Raw genomic sequence first — 26,391 nt, forward strand, 5'->3', positions numbered from 1 at the left:
CTTAAAATTTAAAGCAAAGCGTAGAAGAAACTCCCGCACGTAAACGGAGCGTTGTAAAAGATTGTGTTCAATGAATAATGAAGCATGTCCACATGATTGACTTGATCATTTTCTTGTGCGGAGGGGGAAAAGTGCGGCGCGGGGCTGCCGCGGCCGCCCGCTCCGGGTAGCCCTCCCAACTGCTTCCAGCACATCCCGAGCAAAGAGCGCTTTATTTTAATCTGTCTCTTTTCAGAATAACCCCCTTCATTGATACTGATCACCCAACATCACAAGACATCCCCATCTCTCAGCGTGGACTCCCCCTATCTGGTAGGTGAAATGCATTGTACCATTAAAAAAGCACTCCATTGTCGTCTTGGCATAATTCACAGCAACTAGATAGGTCTTGCGGCATTTAGCTTTGATGAGCCAAAAGCTGAACCCTTGATATAATAATCTACAAAGAATGGTCTGTGATCGTCCATTTTTTCTCCCTGTCTAGCAACTAAGAAACCATTTAACACGGCGCAGCTTGGTCGTGACCTTGAGCGCGTGTAAACACCCCGAGGAGCCCGCGCCGCTCCGCAGCCCCCCGGCCAGCGCCGCTGCCCGCGCCCCGCGCAGCCCCCGCGCCCGCCCGCGCAGCCCCCGCGCCCGCGCCCCGCCGGCCCTGCCCGCGCCCCGCGGACCCCGCCGAGCCCCCGGGGGCAGCGCCGGGCTCCACAAAGCGCCCTTCTTACCTGCTCCCGAAACTATGCAAAGTCTGCTTCTCCTAAAAAAAAAAAAAAAAAAAAAACTCCCGGGGAAAACCTTGGCGGACAGGGGGACCGGAGCATCAGTCACCGCTCCGGCGTTTAAGAGAAGTAATCAGCGATAAAGTGACGTTGATCTGCACTGTAACCTTGTGGCGTATTTAATGTAAATAAGCCAGTTATGTTGCCAATCGCATGCATACAAACACATAAAGGTCCTCAGCGTTGCATTTTGATTCTTTCCATTAGAGCCGACTTTATTTACATACACTATTTAGGGGATCATGATAATTCTAAAACAATACTAGTGCCAAATGATTATGAAAATATGATTTTAATTAATCACGTAGTAGGCAAGGAAATTAGCATACGGTAATTAAACTTAGAGAAAAACGTCATGGAGGTTCTCTGCCTTATGGGTTCGGAATAATCATTAAACGATGGGTTTTCAGGACTTAATTATCAAACAAATAACTTTTTTAAAGCAACTTTACACGGTTTATCCGCAGGGCAACGATTTAGTAAATAATATATAACCAAGCAAACAAGGTGCAAATGTGACTGGTGAAATAGGTTGTGTTTCTACAAAGCAGAAGGGGGGGGAGAAGCTGAATAATGCAATTATGGATTCTGTGTCCCATAGTTGACAAAAGCATGGTGCCTCAATAGACTCTTTGTTATGGGATTATATAATGATTGTGGTGTAATTATGGGAAAAAAGATTTAGTAATAATAAAAAGTATCAAAATACACCAATGAGCAGCTTGTTTTAAAGAAAAGGCTTGCATGTGACATTAGGGGCATGTTAATAACAAAAAGCCAGGATCCGAAAGGGTTGACAAATAAAAAAGACTGTGATGCGCATGATTAAGAAGCGATGGAGACAGATTGATTATTCAAAATGCCGAGCCACAGGGACACTTAAAACATTGATTCAGGTAAGACTAGTTTCATCTTGACTGAAATGAGTTCCCTGAAGATGACTGGCATACATTTTAAATCAGTTTACTACATAAAAAGCATAACATCACAAGCTGAAACCTTCTAGTTAAAATAGGAATCCACGAGAAAAAAAAAAAAGTTTATGTTTGTGGCAATTCCCAGAGGGACTATGGAATTGCAGAGGAAGGGGTATAGATTAATTAGCTCTTCCTAAACACTGGACTTAAATGTGCCCATCTTTTATAATCCCTAGATCCCTAGCCTCTGTTTCTGGAGTCTGTGGTCCAATTCCAATTCTGCAGGTTATGGGGGGCGATATTAATAACCCTAAAGGTACAATAGGACTTTTTTTTAATAGAACTACAGTGAATTAACTTTCTATAATAACTGAAAAATTAGCAACATTTTTCCAATTGGTATTTGAAGTGAAGTTTATAAATAGTTGTTCAGAGCTATTCAACGTTAAAAAAAAAAAAAAAGATTCCCATGCCTATACGAAAAAGTTTAGGAATTCACTCTGCATTTTCCAATTTGATGTGTCTGAAATTCTCTTTGAACAAATTCCAAAATACAAGTTTTTTCTATAGAAATTAGCATAGCAATCACATCAATAATATCACTATCTCTATGGGAATGATAACTGGAGCAGTGGGGGTGTTCTTTATTTCAATTCTTCGTGGATCAACTGATTATATTCTGTCTTCTTTTGAACTTGTTATTGTAAGTCAAGTGATTCTTTATAAGTGACAGCCCTGACAAAGAGACGAGGATGGGAAAGCAGGTCGAAAGGAAGTCGCCATATGGACTTTAAAAAAGGCACTTTTTAAACAAGATAATGGGGAAATGGATGTTGCCTTTTAACCCTGTCAAGGCTGAACATTATTAGCAGTCTCATAAAAGAATGAACTATACCTTTTTTAAAAAATATCAGATTTCACCTTTGGATTTCTGTGACCTAGGGCTACATTAAACAAACCACATAGGAGGGGATGGCATTTCAGAGGCAGGGGCCAAATCGAGTACCTGGAATCAGCAACAGACAGGAGATTTCAGAGCTCTGCACAAAGATTTACAGAAGAATGAGAACTCAGGAAAATCCCATGGCCTTTTTCCTGAGACAAAGATAAGAATATTGACTAGAGATAGGTGAAACAGCAACTGACAGCAGAGGAGCTTGAGACATCTAACTGGGATTTCCTGTTCCTCTGGAGTAAGTGCATGATGCTCATTTAGAAACAACAATTTGAGTGAAAATAAGCATGAACATGAGGGCTTTGACTCTGATCTTTGCAGAAATTAAAATATTTCTCCTTTTCTTTCTGTTCTGGAAGGAAAAATAATTTCCCTCCAGAAACTTTCAAGTGGACAAAGATTAAGAACCATCTCCCAGGAAGATGAGGTTAGATACTAAACCCTCCCTAAGATGAGGGCAGAGGAGTAGTCCAGCACTGGTGAATCACCAATTAAATTTCCTTTTCTTTTTTTTCTTTCTTTCTTTTTTTTTTTTTTTTTTTTTTTTTTTGTAGTCAGTTGGATGGTGCAGATGATTCTCCAACTCAACTCTACAGGAAGAAACGTCAAACTCTTCTCAAAATCTTGAAGAGCAGGGTTACTACTTGCAGGCACAGGTGCTGTCAAGGGAGGACTCTGTTAACAAGACTGATCAAAATTGTTTAATTGTTTTCCCCAGCACCTCATAGACATCATTATTTGGGCTGGGATGGCCCAAATTGCACCACAAAGAGATATTATAGATCCATGAGCTCAGTGAATCCTAAAGACAAGAGACCTTCTCATTTTGTTGACACAGTGACAGGCTCCAGCACCTAAGCAATGAATACTGGCTAGCTGGGATTCAGAAAAATCTCAGATTTGAGCTTGGGGAGAGTTTGCTCCAACATATCTCAGAATTCAGAGTATTTTCAGGCACCATCAGCACTTCTGTAGTTACCCCCAGTATTCCTTCCCATTTCTCCCCATTTTTACTGTTCCTTTTTCTTCAGTACTATTTCCTTTTTCTTTTATTGCATCCAGGGAAAGGTCTTTTCTCTCCAAAGCCTTTGTGCTCTCAATTTTCCTTAGCTACTTCTCCAACTTCTTTGGCTGGTTGTACTCCTTTCTGTGCGTCCTCTACGAGTGGGCAGGAATACTCTGCCTCTTCAAAACAAGGTAAAACTCTGTATACAGCGGACAGAGGGGAAGATCAGAGGAGATGAACATTGTGTGCCTTACTCTGCAAAGCTCTTGCACTGCTTTAGAGCATAGTGGGCACCTCCTCAGGGAGGAAAAGCTATCAGCCACAGACTTGTCAAACTTTAAAAAGTAGGAAGAGAGAAATGAAAGCTTAGTTCCTCAGCTAGGCAACATTACCTTTCACCATGATTTCTACCTTTGTGTAATGACAGCCTTCTGGAAGATCTCATTTCAGACAGATGTAAATAACAGGGGAGAGTATCTCAAATCTCCTCAAGTTTGATGAGTCAAACAAAAGTCCAGGTAGGAGGAGTATTTTATGGGGTTTTACACAGGAAAGTAGCAAATGACAACTGGTCATACAGTAAATTACACAATGGGTGGGGGAGAAACATCAGCTTTATATATTTAAATATTTATAAGTTGTTTGCTTTATAAGGAAGGACCATGGAATAATCCTGCCTTTGTTCATAAAAAAGTGTGATCAGCATTTTCTTCCTAAAGAGAAGTGATAAGCAACTGGGCATTCTTTCAACAAAGGCTGAAGAAACTCATTGAAAGCCTAATGCCTTTAGGAGGGGGTCTCTTCTCCAAGGAAGAGCAGAACATCAGGTCTTTAATATTGATAAGGAAAGGCACATAAAAGAAATCATCCAATAGCAGGGACTTTAAATAAGGGATTGCAGAAAACTTGCGCTAAATGTTTCAGCAAACTCTGGAACAGGTGGTGTGATCTACATGGCAGTCTGAGCCAGTGAAAACACAAGTCAGCCAGCAAGGAAGTTGCTGAAGCATGGTTCAAGAAGACATAAATAAAACACTCTCACAGGAAAAAAAGGGAAAAGCCTTTCAAAATTCCTGTTATAAACACGGGGGGTTTCTGGGCAGAACCCCAGCAAACTGCCAAGGTGGATGGAGGTTTTCCCAGTGGTTTTCACAGATTCTAGGAAAATTCCTGGTAAAGGGACTCGAGGTCCCAGCTCTCAAAAGAGAGTAGAGGCAGAACCCGTTTGAGAACAAGCTGTCTATTTCCCAGGGGCCATGACCAAAATAAATATCTCTTTATAGATTTGACCAACCAAGGTTGTGCTCACCATCATCACAGGGTCAAGATAATCAGAATCTGTAAAAAGTTGGGCATTTTTAGCAGATGAATCCACATCCTCAATATAGCAGTCAACTACCATTGAGCCTGACAGCACAGACAACCTGCACGGGTCACTAAAAGCAGATACTAAGGTGAGGAGCATATGTTGGCCACTTTTGGGGATAAAATCATTGCAAAAATTCACCAAATCACAGCCACCAGGAAAGGATCCAAATGAGAGTACAAAATGGGCATCAGGAAGAAATGCAATGGAAGCAGCATCTAAAGCCAAGTCACTGTGGAGGTGTATCTCCCTCTCACAGCACTGACTCTTCTCCTTTGCAAAACAAAGGCAAAACTGCAATGAAGAGAACAAGTCCTTCAAGGTATTATGGACTGACACTGATACATGGCTTTAGAGCTTTCTGTGGACAAAAGTGACCACCTTTGTGGTTTTTTTAGAACATAAGGAGCTGAGTAAAGCAGTAATAAAGAAAAAAAAATATTTTTTTCTCCCTTAAGTCAAAGACACTTTTTACATTAAAGAGTGAACAATGTTCTCAATAGATCCACCTAGTGGAATCGAGCAAATTCTGCTTCCAGAATAAAGGCACAGCATTATAAACCCATGCAGGACACACTTCTGTGCCCATCTTCCATTCAGCACAACAGGGGCTCCCACACCCTCCGAGAGAGCAAGAGTGAAAGCTGCAGTAAGTCTCAGTACAAGCACAATGTAGAAGATCAGGAGACAACTGTTGCTCCAGGATTTAAACTTTAACATTTAAATTTATGTGGAATTGGTATAGCAGGTCTCCTTCTCCAGCTGTAATCACCAGGAATTATGGTTGATCAAGAGGAGAAAGTGCTGGGAAAAATATCCAAAAGAATAGCTGAACTTCAACTTAAAGTGCATTACCACTGACTTAGCTCTTGTAGCAAATTCACATTGAGCCTGTTCTCAGTCTGTCAGAGCTCTTCAGGAGCTATTTAAAAGACATGGTGAGATCTTACCTCTGAGGTAAGACTCTGGAATAATTTTTTGGGTAAGCATTTCTTCTAACTCAACTATTCTAACCAATATCCCACTTTTCAACAGTTCCCTTAAACTTTTCCCCTTTTCTTTCCACCCTGGTCCCTAAGATTACAGCAAACCCTAGATATCTAATCATTATACATTTGTGCTCATCCCAGCACTTGGCCACTTTCCCTTACTGATGAACTCCAGTGGTCCCAACATGTTACTTTGGCAGATCCCATCCCATCCCAGTTCTCCCTGTCCTGTGCCAGTTGCATGCAGTCCCTGTGCCTCCATCCTGGCTCACAGCTGCCCTCCCAGAACCTCCTCCACTGTCAGACACCACCTTGTTGAAGCTGTTTTGCTTAAAAAATTTACAGATTTATTTAATGGAAAAAACTACATTTTAAGGATGTGCTGAAAATGTTGGTGTCTTTCCTTTTAAGCTGTGGTTTCGCACTTTAAGCCCTGTTTTACACTAATTAAGGCCATGATACCTCTTCCCTTCACCAGCTGACCTGGGCCCATGTGTGGGGACACACCAAAGGTGTCCCTGAGCTGGATTGCCTCACTTGAGTGGGTGCCAGGGTCTGCACAGAAATACCTGGTCTCCATTGGGCTGGTGGCTGAGGTTGGAGAAAGCGTGGGCTATTTTGGCAGGATCTGAACCAGACCACAAGCCATTCTGGTGAGGTTTTCCCTCATGGTTTGGGTGAAGGTGTGTCCCCTCAGGGCTGCCATAGCTGTGCCATGTGAGGCGCACTCAAAGATGGGTGTCCCCTCACCCACAGGGCCTGGCAGCAGTGCCCTGTGCTCATGGCAGCCAGACAACACTGCCAGGCTGGGAGAGGGCAGGGAGCCTGAGGGCAGGGCATGGTCACCCACACTGGCCTGAGACACCCTGGTGGCTCACCCCGCCTCCTGCTCACAACCACCCCCAGGGATGCCATCCCAGGGGTGCAGAACAGGCTCTTTTTAAACTAATATTAATTGCAGGACTCCTGTGAACTGGCAAGGCTGCTTTTGTCTGCAGAGATGTGATTTATGCCCGGTGGTTTGGTGTACCCTCAGCACAAACAGCAGCTATTCACCCCAAGCTGTGGCTCCTCTCCATCTCTGTGTGTGCAGTGCCCAGCAGGGCCATGCCAGGCCAGCTGGGCACACAGAGGAGCTGCAGAGGGTCCCACAGAAGGGCAGGGGCTGGGGCTGAGGTCAGTGCAGCCCAGAAGAGCATGGTGTGGTCCAGACACCCAGAGAACAGCTGGAATGGAAATTTGGTGTTGTTGCTTTTATTCCAAATAATACTTGTGTCTCCGTTTTTTTGTTATTGTTGGTTTTTTGATTTTTTTTTTTTTTGTTATTTTCTCCTAAATAGATTTAATGAAAATGACACTCCTCTCTTTTTGTTTGTTCTATCCTCAAGCTCTACCACTGCACCTGCCCCTTGAAAGGGTCACTCTGGGTGTCCAGGTACAGAAACAAGACCAAAAAGTTCTGCTTAAACTGATGCCGAAGAACATGAAAAACAATTTCCTGGAGGAGAAAATGATATGCCTGGTTTTGTCATTAGGGAGGCTCCACCATATTATGCTGTAGGTTCTTTTTCAGGGTTGCTTTCTGCGAGTGCTAATAAAACAAAGCGGGCTATCTCACATCCTCACAGGAGACTGGACACTTGAAAGTGGTTTAGGCAACATCCCTGGAGAATTGCAGAGGCTCTGGGAGTGGGACAAAGGACAGAGCTGGCTATGATATGTATGTGAAAAATATACATCAATACAGAGTGACACCAGTGCAGAGCAGAACATCTGAAAACTGATGAAGTGGAGAGCTCTCTGTGTAATGCAAAGCACCTGAATGATGTGTGTACACACAAAGATTTGTTCAGCTCTGCTCATACCTAGCCCTCTTGGACAGTTGGATTTGATTTGCCATTTTCCTGCCAAAATATTGTTGCTGTACCTCAGCACCTGGCCTTTCTTCAAAGAAATTGCACATGACTCTTCTGTCCCCACCTAAACCAGTCCAGAATATGGGTTCAGGAGAGGTTAGGGGAACCTTTTTTAATAAAAAACACGTTTCTAATAATTTAAAGACTCAAAGATAAAGACTTCTATTTTAAAAAATTTCCTGTCTCCATAACACTGTTCATATATAGCTGCTCACCCACCTTGAAATGAAGACCGCTATAATCAACCTGCTGGCTTAGAATGAGAGGATCACACAAGAAGCCAACTCACACTGTCTGCACAGCCAGCAGAGGGAGGCAAACAGTATAATTGGGTTTGATTATATTATTTTAAACAGAATTTTAAGGATTTCTCAACCAAATGGGAAACTGGTTTCCTAAAAAGTAATACAATGAATAGTTAGGATAAGCACTTCCACCAAAGTTTTACAATAGCAAAGGTGGTGTCAAAGAACACCAACATTATGACCTTTATAATTTCCTTTCTGTTAAGCTCAAGGGGCCTTAGAACTTTGGGTATTTTTTTTTTTTTCAATTCTCTCACTTAACCCAAAAGGGTTTTTTTCCTTTAGAAAAACTTGAGTCTTTTTTTATTTTGTGGAAAGCATCTTTGCATAATTAGAAGCATTTGAAGGAAAACTATCATCTCTGAAACAACTGAGAAGTAACACCAAAATGTAGGAATTGTCTGAGATGGTTGAAAACTTACTCTGCTTAAAGAGCTGAGAAAGGACAGTTCTCTCCTGTGAGTGTTGAATGCTCCTTCTAACAACATATATTTACGCCACTGAGGGAAAAAAAGAGTGAACAGGATGGAAATTTCCAACTTAAATTTTTAAGGATGAAAGAAAAAGTGGACAGTGAAAAGGATAGAGGCAAAGGCAGGTATACTTATGCCCTGCAAATTAGAAATATACAACACAAGCAAACAAGGCTTGAAATGTTCAAACATGTTAGGAATTCTGTGAAAACTCCAGAGAATTCAAACAACCTGCCCATTTTCCAGGAACCTTGCAAATTAAGGGCTCTTTTTCCTTATCATTCCATTCCATCCTTATGTTGGAATTAAGCATCAGCTGATGCTGGAGAGCATAATATCAAGGTACAAGTTGGACCCTGGAAGAGCCCTGGGGGACCAGAAGGCAGGGGCGTGTATGGCCGTGTTGTTTCACACCTCTTTAGCCAGGGCTTGTCTCTCTGCAGCCCCACAGATGTGCTAACAGCTGCAGAGGGGGTGAGGAGCTGGGGCTGCCTGCCTGTGGAGCCGTGCCAGGGGAGCACTGCCCGGGGCACCAGCAGCTGAGATGGGGTAGATCTCATCTCTCAAAGGATGGCAGCACTGACAGCCACCCAAAGAGGTATTCTGCATGGGGATTCTGAGCCCACACTGCCAAACTGCATTTCTAAAAACTCTGTGGGTTGTTTTTTGGTTGGTTTTTTTTTCTGTTTCCACAGTAATTTAAGCTAGAAGCAAATCCCCAAAAGCAGAATGATACACCAAGCAAAATCAGTGAAGCTCAAAGACTGTGCAAATTGCACAGAGGTGTGAATAGGACTTGTTATGTCTTTTTAGGCATCAAAATATGCCTAACAATGTGTTTCCAACCAAGCTCACAGGAATTTTAAAATGGGCTGCACCCTTTTACCTCCTCTATGCCCTGTGCTTGGACTACCCAATATATGAGCAGCAATATAGGTTTGAGGTATTTCTTTGTGCAAACAGGCTTATGCTACTGATTTAGTCAGGGTTTTGCAAGCATTGCACTACTGTAATTAATTTCCAGAATATGGCCCACTGGGCAAAATTCAAGTTACACCAAAAAAAAATATCTTGACTAAACCCTTGGAAGCTAAAACTAATCACCACTTTAGAAATCCAAAGGTGATGAGCTTATCTGGTTAATAATAAGCTTTTTAAGAAAAAGTTATCAATCTGTATTTAACCAATAGACAGGAACTGGTTCAAAAAGAGTCTTTCCAATCCATCAGGTAATGAATGCCTATTAAAAAACTATAAATAAGCATTCACCCGAGAGCTTGGAATGGCACTTTGAGAGCCTTTCTGGTCACTCAGGTAAATAATGAGTTTTATATAACCTTTCAGCAAAGATTTTTTTGCAAATGAGGAGATGAAATGCAGAGAAGCTTCTGATTAATGTTAAAGTTGGGGTACAAGCCAATGCACAACTGGGAATTCAAAGTTAAAGTTGGCATTGTTGTTCCCTCACTCTGTTTCCCCTAAGGGCTTAATGTTAAAGACTCTGCTGTCTTTACTTTGAATTGCTTATGATGGTTTCAATTTAGGATTTTATTTATACATGGCATTTCTACTGATGAGTGTTTTGTGCTTTATCTGTTCACCCAGCTGCCACAAAATACAAAAAGAATTGTAGGGAAGAGCAGAATGAAAGCCCCTAACTGATGTGTAGTCACCAGTGAAAATGCCTACAGTGGTCTCTCATCACAATCCCCCTTAAATCTACAAGGACTGTGCTTGTTCATATCTAATGATAAGGGAAAATAAAGTCCAGAACTCCCTGAACTTTCTGGTATCTCCTTCCATCAATATTTACGACTCTCCAATAAAATCACTCTTATAAAATATTTTGAGCTTTCTTGATGACTAAGAAAAAATATACCCATGAAGAGATCCATTAATTATCTTAAAATCAAATAACCTGGCAACCAGGATATATGGCAAAATTAAATGCAAGCCCTTTCCTGGATAGCTCTGCAGTCCTTCCTAAAGGATTACACATCAGCTGTCCTCAACACCTAACATCCTAGGACAAGGGGAGAAAAATGGGTTTCACACCCTGAGGGTTAACAAACTTCATTTATTATATACTTGGAGAGTGAAGATTGTATTGCAGGTTCAGGGATGAAAAAGGGAAACTTCTCCAACTACAACCATGAGACAGACGTTTGAAAAGCTAAAATGGAAAGCAAGAGGGGAAAAAAATGTTTATATTCAACGGAGATCTTTCCTGATCCTTGTGCTTCTGAAGAAATATATCCTTCCAATTGTTCCATTTTGTGTTAAAACATATTTTTTGCATTTATTAATAATTCAAACATGTTGTTGTTTAAAAAATATTCATATCATGTGTTCATAGTTTCCATATACATATGTCAAACTTTAGTTTGTTTTACCATTATAATCTAGGAATGGATTTACCCTTTGTTTCTGTTTTCAAATCTCTGAGGAATGTTTGATTAGGTAGGAGGGTTTGTTTTATGCATTACTTGTTCATCATTGCACAAGTGCACAGGCTAAACAAAGTTGGCATACTTCATACTGATTGGTGGAAACAGTGTAGTTAAACAGTGTAGTTAATACAAGGGAATGAGTAATTTCTCAGCACAGCTAATCAGCTGCACAATAGCCATGGATCAGGCAGCACAGCCATATATCACAAATGCATTTTGAGGTAGCTCGTAGCACACACGATCATCTACCAGAATCTGCTGCAATCATTCCATATTAACACACTCCCTCTGTATTTATTTAATAAAATGGATCTCATGTGCAGCAGTCTGTATACATAGCCAGACAGAATACCAGGGATTATCCAGTTAATGGCAAACCCAGGAATTTTCTAGCTGGTATATAATGGAAGATATGTCCAGGGTGTTTTCCATTTAACAATGTCAGGTGGAAAAGAAAAGCAAGAGCACTGAAGATGACAAAACAGCTTCTGCTGCACTGAAGAACTTAAATCAATTTCATAATTCTATATCTATCACTCCATACATCTATAACTAAGAAATAACAAGATAAATACATTGCAATATTATTTACCAGGTGTCTTCTGCATTTACGCCTTTCCATACTTTTGTGATGAGCTGTCCTTTATTATGACTTGTAAACCTGTCATTCCTGAAGAAAGTATTTTTAACAGCTCAGCATCAATACCAGTTCAGAACAGCATCCCCCTGTTAGGAAACAAGGCTGGGTTCAGTAGGAGTTAACATTAACAATTCAAGAGACTGTAGGAGAAATTAGAAACATGAGCCCTCCATAATGATGATAAAATCAAACTGGCAAATAAATGTATTCTCAAATGTCATAGTAAGAAAATGGATGAATATATGCAACTAAAATGGTCTCTTAAATTTCAAGTGCATGGCCAGGATTCTCAAGAACTTGCTCCTAAATAGAAGAAGCTGAATTAGAAATCTATCAAGTAATCTCAGTACTGCATATCTGCACATGTAATGCAAACTTCATGAAGTCCACAATTTCACCCTACTAGTCTAATCCAAAGCCCACTGGGATCTATTCCTCTGAATTTGATGAGTTTTGGATCAAGCCTTTTGAAGATAAGGAGTGAGCTGGAAACAAAATGATGCCATAAATCAGAATGAGTGGTACAGAATTAAGTAGTACAAAATATAGCTTTCAGTAGTATATTATGCTAAGGTTATAAAATAAAATACAATACAACAATTGATGTATTAACAGTAAGGAAAAAGATACACAAATATTTGTGTTATTAAGGAATTAGTGAAATTGCAGTGCTTCACTTTCTTAAAAAATATAGGCTCTATTTTGATATTCACACTTAAGGAAACACTTTGGCTCTGATAAAACCAAGTGGATAATTAAAAATTATAATATTAATTGTACCCTTAACACAGATAAGTAAACTTGGCAAGAAAGTTTTAATGAGTTAAGTGAAAAGGCAATGTCTAAATTAACTGAGTAAATTGGCAAAGGGAAATTTATTGTATATACTGACCCTTTTAACTTGTTTTAATGTCTGAATTTGAACTACATAGATTAGTTTTCATTACACGATACATTAAATTATAAGGATAAAAGTATTCCTCTCAGAATCTGCTTTCTAGGACAGGTTACAGTGCTTACAAATTAATTGTCCTGTAATATGTTATAATAGCAGCTCCAAATCCATGGATTCAGTAGAGGTTCCTGAGGGAAATGACAGCTACTGGAATATATTTAGAAGTCAATATAAAGGAATAAACCACGGTCACACTAAAAACGCGAACAGCTCCACAGCACAGGACAGTTGTGGGAATTCCCAGTGCTCCCTGGACCAGGCTGGCTCCTGCACAGCCCAAAGGTGTGGGGGGTGACATTCAGGAACACCTCTCACCCAGTTGAGAGCCCGCTGGACAGGCTGAGGCACGGCAGCTGCTCCCACTGAAAACACTCCGTGCTCAGGAAAAGTGCCTGGCGCATTCCAGAGCAACTCCTGGATAAAAGCACCTCCTGCCAAATCTCGACTGAAGGAGCCCTAACGTAAGAGCCGACATGGACGCACACCCCACTGGGACCTGTCTGACTGTATCAGTTTTTAATGTATCTTTCCATTAAATCAAAGATCCAAATGCTAAATCTAGCACTGAGACACAGCAAGGGAATTTGTGACATTCCTCAGAGGACTCGGTGTCCATAAACTAATGAATGGATGAAACTGATCTCAGTATTTGGTTTCTCGTTTTTGACAAATATAATATTGAAGATATTTTGCTTAACTGTTTCATAACACTGTACTTGTGAAAATTTAACTGAACAGCAACTGCTCAACCAGAAATACACAGCAACAGATACTGGGATTATGTATATAATTAAGAAACAGGCATGGCAGAAGACCATAATATTGCATGATTTAGAAGTTCAAATCTTTCAGCTCCTACTAAATACTGTCAAGCACCAAGAAGTTCTGAGCCAGAACCAGCTGAAAACAATGGAAAGATTTCCATTGGTTTAATAAGCAATGAATCAGATTCATAAAAATGAACCAAGCTAGTAAATGTGCTGTTGTTCAGAGTGGCTTCTAAATAAATATATAAATCCCATTTCTCACTCTCAATCTTCTAATTCTGGAAGACACACAGCAAAAACAAAAGAAGGTGACGACTGTACATTCAGAAGGAGGAAAAGGCTTCTTGCAGGTCCCTCTTACATAGCTGGCCTGATAAAAACAGGGACATTTAAGATTTGGAAGCTGTTAGAAACTCAGCCTCATGCAGTTCAGAGTGGATAGTCCGTAATAAGTAAACTTCAAAATATTCAGTTCAGACATGAGAGTTCAGTTCAGCCAAGTCCACCAGCAAACACTCCAGAGGGCATTTAACTATTTAACCTCCCAGAGGGCATTCAACTGCTTCCCATGTCCTCATCACACATCCAGGACGGCCAGCGCCCAGTGTGGGGGTCACCCCTGTCACCCAGGACATGACATCCTCCCCTCCTTGGTACCCAGGTCAGGAAGAGAAGCTGCTGCCCACCAGTGAGCCCTGGCACTGCCCACCACAGAGACCTCCTTCCTATCTGAAGGTACAGAAAGGCTTCTTGCATGTGCCTCTTACCCACTAGCCTCAGAAAAAGGGACATTGCAGGTTTGTAATTTGAAAATGTGTTAGTCACATGCATTCTGGGGTGTCTAGGGTGCTGCCACCACAAAACATGGGGAATTTCGTGGAAAAGGAGGAAGAAGTGTTACCTCAGCCACATGCAAACTGTAAATGGGAACGGGCAGGCTGGGGAGCTTTCTGCTGTTCATTCAATACACCATGAAGTGTCAAAAATCTCTTTTACATGCTTTTTTCCACCTCCCTTTAGAAAAGGACCAGAATTACAACCAAGAAGCTAATAACTTGCTATGAACAGTGGTATTTGTTGAGGCATGCAGTTTCCAAATGGGAATTTGGGCTTGTTTTTATTCTTCACTTAACACTTCCCCTGCCCAGCACAGACGTTTACACTGGTGTTGTTCTGGCTATGACAACACACAGAAGGCACATGGCCTAATAACTCCGACTTTAACAGACCCGTGGCTTCTAACAATGCAATTGCAGAGGAATTTGCCCTAAACAAAGCCCAGCTACAGCAGCGCCCATCGCAGTTAACAGCAATTAATGTCTCCTCAGACTGCTACGTGCCTTACCCGCAGCCAGAGGGGATCTAGGGCGGGGGGAGAGAGACACCTGCGTCTGATGGGCACCAGGATTCCTGGCAGAGCCTCGGCCAGGGAATTACAAGCAGCAGCATCACAGCCAGGCAGCGTGAGAGTTTGGTTCCCCACGAAATGAAACTGGAATCGCTGCCTCCCAAAAAGCACAGCACACAGCGCAGCCCCAGCAGCAGGGGAGAAGCACTGAAAAACCCACAAGAATTGAGTCTATTAGAAATATTCTCACTTGTCCCGTTATGACCCACATAGGAAAACTCTGGCAGGAGTACACCCCACACCCAAGGCAGGGTGGTGGTGTGACTGGTTCAGAGTGGTGCTACCCTGAGCCCTCCTGATCCATCAGCTGGACACGTCCCCAGGCTGCCACCAGCTGCCCCCACAGCCCAGGCATGCCCCAAATGGTCCCCTCTGAGCCTGTGCCCCATCCCCAGCCTTCCTCCTCCTCCTCCTCCTCCTCAGGAGGGCAGCCACCAGCACAACACCCGCCTGCCCCAGTTAGCACCAGTGCAGGCTGCAGTGACAGTGTATTGAGTAACAGGTTAATACCAAAGTATTAATAAATGCTGTGGAATTACATCAAGAGCAGAGGTCTGCATTCATAATATAAATGAATCGTTTTCAAAATGTAAAAGTACTAAGGTGCATTTTCACTCTGTGCTTTATGACACCTACAACATCTTGGCCTGACAAATTAAGATTGACATTTAAGAATTGCTAAGAATCCTGTCAGGGCAGGTCTAGAGCATCCATCATTGCTGGTGAGCACTGTGTGCTCACACTGAGGGGAGGAGAGGCCCTTAAAGGTTTTAACAGAAATCTGGTCTACAGATAAGCCAGGGAAACATGATGAGCCATATCCTGTTAAAGTGACAATCGCCCTTTTTAAAGCCACTGACCAAGCATATTTGCTGTTTGCATCTGGGCAATTTATAATAAGCCCTAAGGAGAAAAGAAAAAGTGTAAGAGGAAAACGATGCCACTTCTGAACTTGGTGTATCATCACAAACCTGTTAACTCTATGTGAGAGGCAACCTTAGGGTATCAAGTTTAAAAAGCACAGAATCAATAAAAAGCCATTAAAAATCAATGTATGAACTGGTTTGCATGCCCTCAGCCATCACTCCTAGGCATTAATGCTCTAATAATTCTCAATTGATATGCACAGAATATGCCAATTTAAATTTATTGGAGTACTTCAAATTTTTAAGTGCTTAACTTTGGAAAAGATTGGCTTTATGGGGCCAAAGCAGTGAAGAATGATCAGGAATGTTTAGACTGCCTTACATTTTCAGTAATTTGAAAGAGATTAAAGGAGTAGGCATATGAAATTAAGAATGATTTAAAAATCATTGGATCCATTCAAATTGCTGGAAATGCTTGAATTGCAACTAATATTGGTAGTAAGTACACATGCAGTGAAGGTGTCTATTCCTACATCAATGTCCCAAGGAGATCTCCCATAGCATGAGCCAGTTCTACATGGATACCAAAAAGAAAGGGAACAACTTGCATATGCACAGAAAACACAGAAATTCCAAGTTCAAAACAACCCTTACCACCAAAAATCCCCCAAACCTTCCCAGATTAAAATAATTTCAAAATGTAACAATTTGAAATCGACTCTCTGGTTTGAAATTCTGGTTGTTATTAATTTTTTTTATTTCTGGTTGACAATAACATGTTTTGCAAAAGACTCCAGTGGAAACATCTGGAAACTCATAAAAGCCCTCAGTGAAGGGAGGGCAGGCCATGGTCCCTGTGTGTGGGGCAGATGGGAGCTGTGAGGGAGGCTGCACACCCAAACACCCTGTGGGGCTCCTGACCCCTGGGAGACACCAACCTGTCCTTCAGGCTCCTCCTGAGGCAGGATTTTCACCTTTTAGAAATCCTCTGTAAGTACTAAAGACACAAGATATTTGCTGTATCCCACAGCCTAGCCCAGGAAGGCTTTTGGGCACAGTGCCTGTTGTGTTTTCTAAAAGCAAATGCATGGCTGAATTTACTTTTTCTTCCTATTCACTCCTGGAAAATATACCTAGAGGGGAAAATTTAAGAACTGGTATTAACAGCTCAGAACCACCGAGATAAAAGCTGGAAAAACAAGGCATTTAAAAGGGTTAAGGTAAAATAATAAACTGTTATTAAGCCTATTAAGAGTTTTAAAACATCATTGTTTATGGCATGATAGAGCTTGGCTTTTTATGGGTGTTTCATTTGTACATTTTACTTATTCTGCTTCTATTTAATGATGCCTTGGATCTCCTCTTTAAAGCCCTCAGTAATGCACTGATTTCATCTGAATCTGCTAACCCTACTTTTAAAATAATGGTGCAACAAAACAGAGGTTGACATTTCATAACTTTGAACCGCCAGCAAAAAAAGGCTAAAATTTTATGAAGGCCCTCAAAAATAATACCCATTTCATAAACTATACCATATACAGAATTAAACTTGTGTCTTCAGTCAGAATTGGCTGAGAAGATGAAGGGCACTTTAAAATCTCCAGTTTGTTAGTGTGTGCCTGAATGGGCAGCAGCTGCCTTGGCCCTGCTGCTGTCCCCCCTGCCTGGGGAGGGCTGTGCAGGTGGGGATGCTCTCAGGGGACACAGCCCCCAAACTCCACCCCTGAACGCAGCCCAGGCACCACACCCAAGTGAGCAAGACATAACAGAGCAATCTTTTATTAATGTTGCTAAAATTCTGGCAGGAGTAAACAACCAGCACTTTATGGATTTTGGTTTGTAATTTAACTTATTTTGCAATGCTCTTACTTACTCCTACTTCTCTGCAATTCTTTGTCCGTGTATTATCCTACACTTGCTAGATCTTAGCAGAGGAAAGAAGGGGAAAAAAACCCACAACTTTTATCCAGTGAGACACTTTATCAAGAAAATTCTACAAGAAATTGGTTGTTACCTGCAGATAACAACTGGTTTGTTAGTTAATGGCTAGAGGCAAAGCCAAGGCCAGTTAATGCTCCAGCTGTCCAGTCATTAACTGCAGTAAAGACTGATTTTGAGGAGGTTATTGCCGTGATAAAATATCCTCAAAAGATTATAACAGCAATAGTGTACAGGAAAAAAAAAGTATTAGTGGCTATAGTGTGACTGAATGGCTGCATTTGAAAAATTGGTCATTCCCTGGCGGTTCATAACCGATTTTCCACCAGTCAAAAAGCAAGTTGTGCTCTGTTAGGTTTATTGTACAAGGCAATAAAAATATTGGCCAGGTTAAATTGTCAGTGTGTTATGACATTAACCATTCTTTTACTGTGCTTAATTTAAGTGTTACTATGATTCATTATGGAAAGAAACTGTCCTTTGCAAGTAAACAGGCATTTTAGCATTGGGAACAGACAGCAATAATAAATCTGAATGCAAAATTAAATTTCACTTGATGGCTTTTCCCCCTCTTCATAATGATCACCTTTTTTTCTTTTTTTTTCTTTATAGAAATACTTCAGAATTCTTGGCTATTTAGTTTGCAAGATTGTCTTCCAAAGTTTGCATTATTGATGTGATGCCTGGCAGCAGTACTCTACTTAAGAGTGTGACAGCATTTCCATTAAAAAAACCTTTTTGATGGCTCACTTGGCCATCAAAAGTCGCCTTGTGTTTCATTTGGCATGCGGAGCTGCAGAGCTCAGAGCAGATCTGAACCATGTGAGCTCTTCCTCTCTCTCACTCTCCTGCTTAAGGTCAGCAATGCACATGCAAAAAATGTGCACACACCATTTCTGTGCACATGGTTCTGTAAATCTGGATCTGTTTGTATTAAATTACAGGGAAATATGCAAAGTTCTGCAGATTTCTATGTTAATTTGCATGCTTTTATCATAAAGGCTATGTGCTATCATAGTAATCTTAATATACATTGACAGACTACACCATAACCACTCCAAAAAGCCATTAGGGTTTATTTTATAAATGTATAATAAGAATCCTTGGTAGATTCAGCATTGCACAACTCAATTTTTTTATTATTATTATTATTATTTGCTGACACCTGTAACAGAAGAGGAGCTATTGAACTTTACTTTACTAAAGCATCAGACTAGTTTTCCACAAAATTTGGAGCAGTTGGGCTGAAATTTTCACTGAAATTTAAGTTACTTAATTCCAAGACACTGCTTTGAAGATTCACATCTAAATGACCCAATAAACAAATTTTAGTGGGATCTACTGTCATCCTGGCTCCTCTGAAAATTATATTTAAGCAATCCAGGGTTTTGCCATCATTTCAGTTTCACTCTTGCTCCAAGAACTGTTCTGCTTGTGAGCCCTGTCCATTGTGATGAGGGATTTTACCAGGTGAGGGTACCATTCATCCCATTGTATCAAGGCTTCACACTCCAAGCAGTCACCACAAAACCCCTGTACCTGCAAGTCCCAGGGTCTTCCATAGTTAAGGTTGCCTTCAATTTCCTAGTCATGCTTAAGACACTTCTAAAGCTAAATGCTTTATTTTTAAATACTACCATTCTTAGGCATGAGTGAATTGTGAGCTTTTCTGCTACACTGAACAACCACATCAAATGATCATGTTCAGGCTTTTAAAAATAGTTTCAAAAGGGGCTCCAGCCCTGCACACACCTCCCTGAGAACCTGCTGCACCAACACGTGCCAGAAAAGAGCAGGGAGCACACCGAGATGACCAAGAAGGTGTGCACAGGTAGGAACTGGCTGGTTCTGACAGCCAGGACCTGGAATCAGGTCCTGGAAACGCATAAACCACTGGAATCAGTGGACCTCACTTCTCAACACCAAAATGGCCCTCAGATGTGGTGACTCAGTGAAATAAGATGATATTGTTATAACCAAAAATGCACTCACACATGCGAACACATATAATAGGTGTGTATGGGTGGATACATCTACTATATATATATATATATATATATATATGTATAAATAAATAAATAAATAATAAAAAATATATATAAAAATAGATTCATTGTATAGGTAAAAGGTGTCCACATATCTGCATGTGCTTCCATGAGTCCATAGAGACCCTGAGGCACTCAGCATATGCAAACACCCAGCAGCCCTTCAAGCAGGTCCTGGCAATTCCATCTTAACCACAGCCCCCTTTTGCACAGAAGAGTTCAGGGACTCGCCCAGTGGCACACAGCAAACCAAGGGAGAAGCCAGGAGAGCTCATCTGAGCTGCAGCTCAGCCTCCTGGCCTGGTCACACACTAAGCCTGTATCATGTCTCCCCGTGCTGCCAGCCACGTCCTCTCCTTAAAGAGCAGCCAGTAAGCACTCAGCCCCTGCATAAGCCCTGCCACCATGCATAATCACACACACAGCCTGTCATTGGAATCTATGTCTTATAATTAGGTCCACACAAATGCTGAAACTTCAAAATAGAGTTTAGAAGGGTTTCCAGTACATCTGATGCCACAGGCATCACAGTTCTGCCTCTGGACTTACCAGCTGCTGCTCCAAGGCTTGGGCCAACTGTTGCTGCCAAAGGATGTTCGGATGATGTGAGAAACTGGAACATTGAGAAGGGAGTTATTCGTCATCTTTGATGTTGGAACTTCAAGGGAAGCGCAGGCTCCTCTCCCAGCCATCAGCATGCTCAGAGATCAGCCCTACCTTGATGTTTGCTCTGCTGCTGCTATGGCTCAGTTTGATTTTAGGCATGGCTTGGCTGTAAAAGGGATGCAAACATGGCACACCAGTCACTATCCAGAATGAGAAGTGCACAAATATCTTTACAAGTCTGTTCTCTATTGGATTCCAACCCTTTCCAGATGAAGTTACAAATAGATTATTCAATCTAATTTTTTTTACTCTTAAATATGACCTTTTAAGATAAAGTGATTCCAGAGGGCTTCCAGATGACTTGCCATTTTCAGTGCTGATGGCATACAGACACTGCTAGTGTGAAGAGCAGGAGCCTGCAGGGCAAGGACCATCATGTTCAATATTGTAAGGAACATAGATTTTTCCCAAGGACACCAAAATCAGTTTTTATGCTACCAACAAACTCAGGAGGAATGCTTATATAGGAGATGAATATTAGCTTGGTTTTAAAACTGAATTTTCAACAAAATTTTAATTTAAACAGAATATTACAGGGAGAAGGGGAGCAGATTCCCTCTCCAACCACTCATAGTCCTATCTTGATGTGTTTTGTTACCATGGTGGTATAGATGAACTTTTGGCCCTTATAAAGTCGCATGAGATTCTCTAGAGTCATCTGGAAAACTGTAAAAGGCTCAGGCATTTCTCCTGCAGCCACACCTCTCTCCAGTTTGGATATGCCGCAGGAAACCAGCCCTTGTGGCACCAGCATTTTTTCTTCTGGACTGGGAATCCCAGCCCTGAGAATGAGACACAAAGTGCTCACCATTTCCAAACTGAGGACATGCACGGGCACCAGCACCAATTCTCTTCCCCATATCTTCTCATATCAAGCAACTTCTCTACACTGCCCCCCAATAAAGACATGCTTTTAAAAAATCCTTTGTAAAACCTACATTAGACATAAAGTCTTGCAGTTCTCTTCCACTTTAAAAAGGAAAAGAAGTGTAAAGCTCATAGTCAAAATCACCTTCAGCCAAACCCCCACTGTCAGACAAGCACATCATAGTGGATTTTGGATTGATGAACTACTGTATTTTAGTTTTTCTGCCAAAGCAACATGGGTCTCATCAGCAGGAAAGGGAATAGAGTGAGACAGAGAAGAGAGGCAGCGCAGCACACTGCACCTAAGCAAGGGCTGCCAACAGGAAAAAGGGCACTCGCTCTCTCGGAGGGCAAAGGCACAGCTGTACGCGAAGGACAGGCAAAGGCGCACACAGACAGGAGCAGAGGTGGAACTGGGAAAGGCATGCTTGCAGGGAGCGCTTCTGGAGGGCTTGGGGGGAGAAAATGCGGGCAAGGACTGAGCAAAAATGGTGAGATTATCATGCACACACCGAGGCAGCAGAACCAGCTGCACCAGTTTTCTGGGAAGTGACCCACGGCACAGGGACACAATGCATGGATGGGCCAGAAGAGAGAGCTTGAGGAGAAACACTCATGTGGCTCTTGCCACACCCATGCATATTTCTCATTTTTGACAAGATCTCACATTTCTGAGTTGTAACATTTATGATGATGACCTCATGGGAGAGCAGCCTCCATCCTGGGGGTCTGTGACTCTCCCTGGCTTCCTTTCCATCCTGCTGGAATATCAGACAGCAGCATTTCTGATCCTCTGTCTCCTTTGGAAATGCCCTTCCCATGCCCGGTGCCCTCCCTAGACCAGCCTCTGCAACTGCCCCCACCAGCTACCCCTGCACTGTCTCTGGGCTTCTGCACATCCACCAGTAAAATAAAAAAAATAAATAAATTCACACTGCAGGCGGAGTTCATCCCCTTACCTTCTAGAGCTGGTACTCCTAGACAGGATTATATCTGTATCACTGAGATCTGTTTGTATGGCACCCACCACATATCAGCTCTCAAGGCTGCTGGAACAAGGTTTAGAAGTTAATTTTAGTACACATTGCTCTCTTTCACACAGACACATACCCATGTGCACGCACACGTGCAAATACACACTTTCAGAGGGAGAGAGTTTTAATACTGAAAACTTATTTTAACTTTCAATTTATTTAAGACTTAAAGAGTTTAAGCCAGATTTATTTTGGGTGACAAGTATTTCTTACATCTAAAGGATAAATATTGTCTCCTATTTTAACAACATCTCTTCCCTTTGATTTTCTCACACATGTTGTATTTAACTAATAGAGTAGAAATACCAAAACAATGGAATATCCAGGATTAACTCAGCAAATGCCATTAGATTTTGTGCAGGCATAGTATAGAAATGGCACAAAAAACTTGGGATCCTTAAGGATCATTTCCAGTGATTCGTTTTCAAAACTAAGGGATTTTTAATACTTGAAAAATTCAATATATTTCATGGAGTCATTACATTTTGTACAGTTCTGAAATAATGCCAATTTTGCAACTTAATTTGTTAAAATGATAATAAACGAGAAGGCTGTCACTTGACAGGGAAAAACTATCTCTTTTTTCTGTTATCTGTTTTGCTGTAAGGTTAATTCTTTATATTTTGTATTTAAATTAATTCGGATTTCTTTCATAATAGGGGGCTTACTATATTATGGAATTAGTAAAGAAATGGGCAAAAAAGACAGGAAGAGAAGGAGGGGGAGAGGAGAGGGTAGGAAGAGATCAATTAAATAATTTTTTTGTCAAAAATCAGATATGCACATATTTTAGTTTGGAGAGCATATGCTGCTCTTGATGTGGATCCAAAACTGAGGCAGTGCATTGAACAAAATAAAACCAGCTCTGTAATTATTAACAGAGACATATTCGTGAGGGCCATTTCCTGTAGAAAATGCCACTCTTATTTTCTTTCCTGTATCTTACTCCAATTCCCTTAGCAGAGAAGAGGAGGAAGAGACCAAGTTGCAGCTTGTGCTCAAGTCATGACCAGCATCGGTTTTTTTGCCTATTATCTCATGTCTTGGAATGTTCTGGGTGGCCTCTGGCAGGCCAGACCCACTGGGAGTCTTCTCCAATGTATTGGCCACATTCATGAGTTTCAAGAAAAGCAGGAAAGGGAGCCAAATTTGCCAGCAGATGCAATCTATAATCACTTTTTGGGCTGGATGACAAAATAATTCAGGCTCCATTGGCATATTGCACATAGACACTGCAATCTGCAGGAACAGGCAAAACACAAACAACAAAGAGGAATAGTGAAGTTTTTTGCTTTAAAGCCATAGAAAAGATATGGGGGGTGTATCTGAAGAAAGGTGATGGGTCAGTCTTGATTTGAGAATTGTTGACCTTCTTGCTTTTGGGGATTTCTTTTTGCACCAGAGACAAGGAGAAGTAGACACAACTAGTTTAGTAGAAAATTAAGAGAAAATTAGCTACTTGGGCAAATATTTGTAGGATGGGGAAGAGGGGAAAAAGGCAGGGGAGAAAGTCACTAACCAGTAGAATAAGAGTAAAGCTGTTTGATAAAGCAGGGAGAGACATCAGTTCTTGATGACTAAAAGGCCAAATTGTGTTTTTGGGATTACAAATCAGCTGTATGAGCAGAGATGCATAAGGCTGCCCCTATCCAGCTAGTAGAGGCTGAATTTTTAGGAATATTTTCAGAGTCAATTTAAAGATTGGGAAAGGCAGATACATACTTTCCAGCTCTTATTTTATACTGATTGTTATGATTTGCTTCTCTCACTGTCCTATTTCTCTTTAAAGAAGGAACTAGGAGGATCAAGGTTTCTCATAAAAAGCCCAATAATTCTTTTTGTTTGTTCCTTCATAGGGGCATAAACCATCAACTTGTGATTCTGCAAAGAGTGACCAGGAACACTAAGAAATTACAGTATCAGACACCTACAGTAATTTATTTGACACTATCCCTCCCCATCGCCATGCCACCATCAAATATCTGTGACACCTGCACTTACCAGATGCCACAGAAGGTGTTCGTGTGCCATGGATGGGGCCTTCATCCCCTCAGGGGAGTCTGAAAAATGCAGATTATTGCCAAGGAGAAGATGCAGGTCTCCCATAAGTCCTCCAGGTTCAGGGTTCCACGCTCCTTTTAGTGAGATAAGTGGAAAGATGCACTCACCTCTTCAGGTACATCAGCTTCATGCACCTTGGATCCAATGAGGGAAACATCTAAACACACCCAAGAGAACCATGAACATTTCTGTCTGCATGTTGGTTTGAGGCACAGGGCTCCCTCCTAAGTCTGATATTATATTTATGTCAGTACAAGAGAACTCTTCTACTAAAGAAAACCCTCTGAAGGAATCAAAATGAGAAACCAACCTTTTGCTGTATTCAAATTGCTCTAGAAATTTGGACATAGCTCTTCTTTAAAAAGGTAAAGTTTTTTTAAATTGCTACTTTCTAAAGTGGTATTTAATATTATTTACATTATGGAAGAACCCCACTGCCCCAGTAGGCTCAGAGGGACACTGTATTAGTCATGATGCAAATACAGTGATACAAAGACATGACCCATGCCCCAGAGAACTTTTTATCAGTCCCTAATTAACCTCTTCATGATCCTTGAAGCCAGAATAATCAATGGGTCTCTATTCTGACTTTCAATTCATTCAGCTGGGGAAGGAGAAGGATCTATAGGAAAATTATTTTTAAAAAATATGACTTCTAAATTACCTCCTGTGTGGGACAGCCCTGTAACAAACTATCCTGAGTCTGCCAAATTACTCCTGTTCTAAATAACCAGCTCTCCTTGTACAGCTTCTGCTGCATGAAAAGGCTTCATTTGTATTTTACTATTATGAACAGTCAAGAATTCAGTATCACATGAATGGGAAGCTTCTAGAAAACTTAAATATGCTTCATTGAGCTTGATGAATGGCTGACTGTTGCATTGTTCTAAGATATACTAATATAGTAGAAATGTGATTTTACTATGATTAAGCCCCATGCATAGGATTGAATAGGAATATTCTCCACCCTGAAGAAAATGTCTATTGACATATCAGCGAAAAAATCTGGGATTTTCAAAAGGTCCATTTGCTCTCAGCAAAAATTCAGCCCTTAGCGAACCTTAGGCACACCTGATCACTGAGATTCCCAGCTCATGTCTGCACAAACAGTGTATCTAAATCCAAATTGAATGGCTGGAACCCCTCTCTGGCAGTGTCACCTTCCTCCACTCCCTGTTATAATACAAGAATTGCTTTTGTTTGAGGGAAGGAGGCAAGAAAACACTCCTCACGAGCACTCTCAGCGGTTCTGCAGGAGGACAGAGCCGGCTGCCTGCGCCGCTGGATGAGTGCTTTGGAAGCTCAGCTCAGGAGAAATAGGATGACATTAAGGGCAGTGACTGGTAGGTACAAGAGCAGGTATGAAAAGAGAGAGGTGGTGTAATTAATTGAAGTAGTGGTGCCCAATGGATTTTAGATAATAGATGTCATTAAGGGTGATTCAGAAGATTGAATTGTACAACACAAATCAGTGTGGAAGCTGTGGAACAAACCAAGTAGGGAGAAGCATCACTTTGCTACTTACAGTAGAGAAGTGTTGGTGTGCTTTGTGCACTGCCATCTCTAAAAGGGACTGAGCTAACAAGAGAGATGATTAGTTTTCTCAGGGCAGAGGTTAAGGATGTTAGCGAGAGGGTTGATATGTTATAGTCAAGAGAACTGGGAATGAATCCTCTATTTGTGCATGTGGAAATTAAATGATAACAGAAAGGCAGCAAGAGATGTTTCAAAAGAGGTTGCAACCTGAAAGGAGAGAAAACTACATTTGTGGTACTGTACTAGTTCTTCGTATAAATTCCTAAGTAAATCTTGGCAAACTTGCCCATGCAAATGACTTTTTTGGCTGGCACCATTTGCAAATGCCAGATTAAAACAGTGAAATTTACCTGGCTACAGCTTTGACTTAGAGCAGAATATTGCAGAGGAAGCTGGGGGACACAGGGACAGACAACACATTACATGATTTTGAGGCCAGTTTCATTTTATAGAGC

The 26,391-nt window shown here is 41.3% G+C and overlaps 1 protein-coding gene and 2 long non-coding RNA genes across 11 annotated transcripts in view; 1 reads left to right on the forward strand and 2 right to left on the reverse strand.

Annotated features, from left to right (window-relative positions):
• Positions 1 to 905, reverse strand: part of ZNF536 (zinc finger protein 536) — a 343,653-nt gene extending 342,748 nt beyond the window's left edge. For 6 of the 8 annotated variants that reach the window (XM_014269198.3, XM_074551143.1, XM_014269195.3 and 3 more), the window contains exon 1: positions 1 to 289. The gene's annotated coding sequence lies outside the window, so the exon portion shown is untranslated. Of the gene's footprint in view, positions 290 to 722 lie in introns of those variants that run through there. The other 2 variants (XM_074551140.1, XM_074551135.1) reach the window with 1 other exon arrangement.
• LOC113459652 (uncharacterized) lies at positions 173 to 15,124 on the forward strand. Its single transcript, XR_003381090.2, has 3 exons — positions 173 to 312; positions 3,203 to 3,304; positions 7,398 to 15,124. It is a non-coding gene; the product is annotated as an uncharacterized LOC113459652 (long non-coding RNA).
• Positions 11,751 to 24,982, reverse strand: LOC141730810 (uncharacterized). 2 transcript variants are annotated; one of them, XR_012582489.1, is made up of 5 exons: positions 24,341 to 24,982; positions 22,265 to 22,351; positions 20,490 to 20,544; positions 20,322 to 20,385; positions 11,751 to 11,879 (listed from the first exon to the last, which is right to left on the reverse strand). It is a non-coding gene; the product is annotated as an uncharacterized LOC141730810 (long non-coding RNA). The 2 variants fall into 2 exon arrangements; XR_012582488.1 differs by having other exon boundaries at positions 20,322 to 20,544.
• Between the last annotated feature and the right edge of the window lie 1,409 nt (positions 24,983 to 26,391).

This window comes from Zonotrichia albicollis, chromosome 13 (assembly GCF_047830755.1).
Source record: "Zonotrichia albicollis isolate bZonAlb1 chromosome 13, bZonAlb1.hap1, whole genome shotgun sequence".
Classification (NCBI taxonomy): Eukaryota; Metazoa; Chordata; class Aves; order Passeriformes; family Passerellidae; genus Zonotrichia; species Zonotrichia albicollis.